The sequence below is a fragment of the Elephantulus edwardii genome, unplaced genomic scaffold (assembly GCF_000299155.1).
Source record: "Elephantulus edwardii isolate Elephantulus edwardi_28Jun2011 unplaced genomic scaffold, EleEdw1.0 scaffold00368, whole genome shotgun sequence".
Lineage (NCBI taxonomy): Eukaryota > Metazoa > Chordata > Mammalia > Macroscelidea > Macroscelididae > Elephantulus > Elephantulus edwardii.
The window spans coordinates 960,311-964,339 of NW_006400118.1; positions in this window are offsets into that span (position 1 = coordinate 960,311).

Consider the following 4,029-nt stretch of genomic DNA (forward strand, 5'->3'; position numbering starts at 1 on the left):
CCCATTCCTGCTTCCAAGCTTGTTTTAACTGGGCAACTCTGCCAAACACTGTCCGCCATGGATAACCATGAATGCATTTGACACATCAGTGTCACAGTGTTCAGCTTCACAGTTACTGTTGTACAGTAAGTGGACACACCAGTAGGGCTAACAAGATTTTCTGGAGTGACCTCAAAGGAAAGGGGAAGCGACAAGGGGACAGGACTCAGCAGCTTAGCCTGAACAGTGGAGACAGGGACACCACGAGAGGGAGGGATTGAGAAGAGATCCATTTTTGACCTGTTGAAACTGAGATACTAATTAAACACTGTTAATGGAGATGTCAAGGCGCCTACTAGCTTTTCACTTGCATATTAAATAATATTAAATAAAAATAGACCCCGCTCCTTGCAGCTATAACTGCTGATAGATTTTGGTATGGAGTGAATTAGTTTACATATAACCCCAGAAGGGCGTTCTGGTGACTTAGTGTTAAGAAGGCCCTCAGTTCGAATCCATCCGCTGCTCTGAAGGAGGGAGATGGGTAATCTCCTTCAATGAGATTAACTGTCTCAGGAAACCAGCTGGAGGATCAGCTACAAGTTGGTTCCAACATGACAGTACAAGTATATAACAACAACAACATAATGTCCTGAAAGTAAGAGAAGTACTTTCAAGGCTCCAGAACTGAGGACTACAGCAAAAGCCTGCAGCTGACGTTCATTTCTCTCCTCCTGCTCCTCTTACCTCCCCAGAGAGCAGATCTTACCTGCTGTCTGTTTCACCTCTGACAGATATTGGAGGAAAATTACACAGAATCCAACTAAATCCCTTTCCCTTCCCTTCCCTTCCCTTCCCTTCCCTTTCAAAAGATAACCAATTGTTTGGGTAAATTTTTTCAAATGTTTAAATGTATAGATGCAGCCTGTAATAGTTTGTTTTGTTAGATTGTTGTTAGAAAAAAAAAAATATTTCTAGACTCTATGCCCGGAGAAAGATTCTTATTCTTTTCTTTCACAACAGTCTTCCAAGTTTGTGAATATTATATTCTGAAAGTAAACTCACTGAAATCCACCATGAAAAAAAAGGAATAAATTCTAAGGTTCCGGCATTCCACTTGGAATCTAATTTCATAAACATAGCATACGGCTCTAAAACGTCTTCCCTGGAAGAACTGAAAATAGACATACTTCAGATATGGAAGATGGTGTGAATAGCAAAACATTTTCCTAAAATAGATAATTTAGTTATTATTCTTAATGTTCTACTATCAGTTGTTACAAACAATTCTGAGACAATTTCTTCCATTAACATGAATCAACTTGGTTTTTTTTCCCTGTCTTTGGTTCCCAGATAAGAAGGACTGCAGAGACTAAATAAATCATTGTCTATTCTACATGCATTTCTCCAGTGACAGCCTTTCAAAAAAGAATTAGCTTGAATATTAAATGCCAACAATACATGACTAGGATAATGTCAATTTCAAGGGTAAAGACTTTATTTTTTTTTTAAATTGAGTAGTTAGTTACACTTTTTTAAAAACAATTGCAACAAAAAGATTGTATTATTATTGTCTAATTTATGAAGAAAGCCATTCCCTTCCTCTGAGGGGAAAAATCCCTCCCTTATCCTTCAATATTCATTTCAAATGTCATAGCCTCTGGGGACTTTCCTGAATCTCCTTGGAAACATCAAATATTTTGGCCACCATGCTACCACTAGCCCTCACGTTAAAGTGGGTAGAATATATCTCAGAGTGCTATGAGAACAATTAATATTTACTTCCAATGTACTGCAAGTCTTGTAATTTAAAAAAAAATACAAACTTCAGGCTTACACATTAAGTAGTAATCAAGTGTAACCCAGGTGAGAAAAATAAAGATCTGAAAAAGGATAGAAGAAATGAAAAGAAGGTTTGATGGAAGGAGGAGGAAATAATAAGCAACAGAATTTGGATACTGCTTATAGAGGATAATAGAGAGTTCCAACTGCCATTCCCTCCTGCCCCTCTATTTAAATGCCCTCCTTCTCCCCAATGACAGCTCTGGTGGCTGAGTGGGAAGGAGTCGCACTGCCAGGCAAGAGAGACGTAGTACAAATTTACCAGATGCTCCCAAGGACAAAGACGGATAATCTCCTCTTGTGCGATTTACAGCCTCTGGTCAGCTCAAAGTCAATTTTGAGGTGTCAGCACACCACGACTATCCACTTATCTATTGATTTCTCCTCCCTGTACTTTTAATGTTCTTGAGTTTCACTAATTTTAAACAAATAAACCAAAGATCCAGAAATCTTTTTGGACCTCAAATTATTTGAAGATTATTACTTTAAGATTATATCTTAATCTCGTCTAAATATCTATGGCAAGAAGCTACACTGCAATCTAGAAAGCATGTAATTCAAATCCACCCTCTGCTACGTGGGAGAAGGATGGGTCCTCTCCTCCTGTGCGATTAACTGCCTCGTAAAACTGTCTGAGGGTCAGCTGTGGGTCTCTTGACTCAATGGTACCCAACAACAACAAAAATTTATAATTGCCTTTTCTCTCCCCCCGCCCATCCTCCTAGAATCTGGCTACTACTTACATCACTTCACTGATATCGTTACCCCTTAGTTATCAAATTTCAAGAATAAATGTTAGTTGTCATCCTGCTAGATCATGCTGCTACCTTTGACAAACATTGCGATTCGGTTCAGTCACGTCTCGCTCTCAGCAACTCGCCAGCAGGTTTTGGAGGAAGCAGAAACTGATGAGAGGAGGTGCCGTGTCTTTCTAGCATGGAGCATCTCAGGTTTGACTAGTTAACAACCTGACATAAAGAATGAATGATGAACAAGACATGTTCTAACGTATAACTGTTTACTGTCGAGCCAGAAACAAGGCGTAGCTGCCCCTCTAGCAGGTTTTCAAAGGTAGATTCAGTGCAGGAGGAGATTGCCCATGCGCCTGCGGAGCAGCTGGTGGATTTGAACCACATGTTTTGGGGATTGCAGGGCAGTTTCTTACCACTGAGTCACCAGAGCTCCTACATATAAATAAATACCAAAAAGGGGAAAAAGGTAAAAAGTCAGGTGGCCTGTTGGTTTTTATTTCTTCTTTTCTCCTCTGTTGTTGTTATGTGCTATCGAGTCACTTGCGACTCATAGCGACCCTATGTACAACAGCCCTAAACTCTGCTCTGTCCTGTGCCAATCGCACTGTCTCTGACACTCCCATCCCGATTACCCCAGTCACTGAATCAATCCACCTCATAGAGGGCCTTCCCCTCCTGTGCTATCCCTCCACCCTCCCAAGCATGATGTCCTTTAATAGTTGCTTTAGCAGACCAATTCTGAAATCATATTTTGACACTATTAGTTTGGAGAGCACTTCTCTAAAAGACAGACTGAAGAATTAGGTCTCAGTTCTGAGTTGAAAACTTCTTGGGATATTTTCATTACTGATTGCTGTTTTCTTTTGTTATAGCCTTCTGAGATCTTCACTCAAACTGACTTTCCTATTTCTATAAGGGCAAGGAACGTTTGTGCACAAGCTGTTCAACTCATTAGGTCAGCATATGTTAATTTTGTTTACAGTCATGCTAAAAGAAAAACAGATTTAGCTTAGATATTCTCACAATTGGGAGCAATGCAAAACCAAAATGTCTATGTTTCTTAAACACCATGACTCCCAGGATCAACCAAAGTCTGTCATCAGTCTCAGAAAATGCTATGACCTTTGTTAGAGATGCACGTCTCCAGAAGGACCTGAATAGGTGCTCAATGCCCCTTTTCATTGTTTCTACCGCCAAACCAACCAGTTCAAATGAAACTCTTAATACACATATGTGCTTTCCTTCCATTCAAGCAATAAGTGAAGAAATTAAGCTGGAATCAGAAAGGTTCTCTATGAATTTTACTTTCATTCATTCAATACACATTTGAATGTCTACATTATTTTAAAATGTTATGTAATGTGCATCTAAATTCCAAAATCAATCTCCACAATAGTCTACGTGTTTCCTATTGCCAAAGGGGCCCTTTAGAGTAGTGAGAGAAGATCTTCACCCT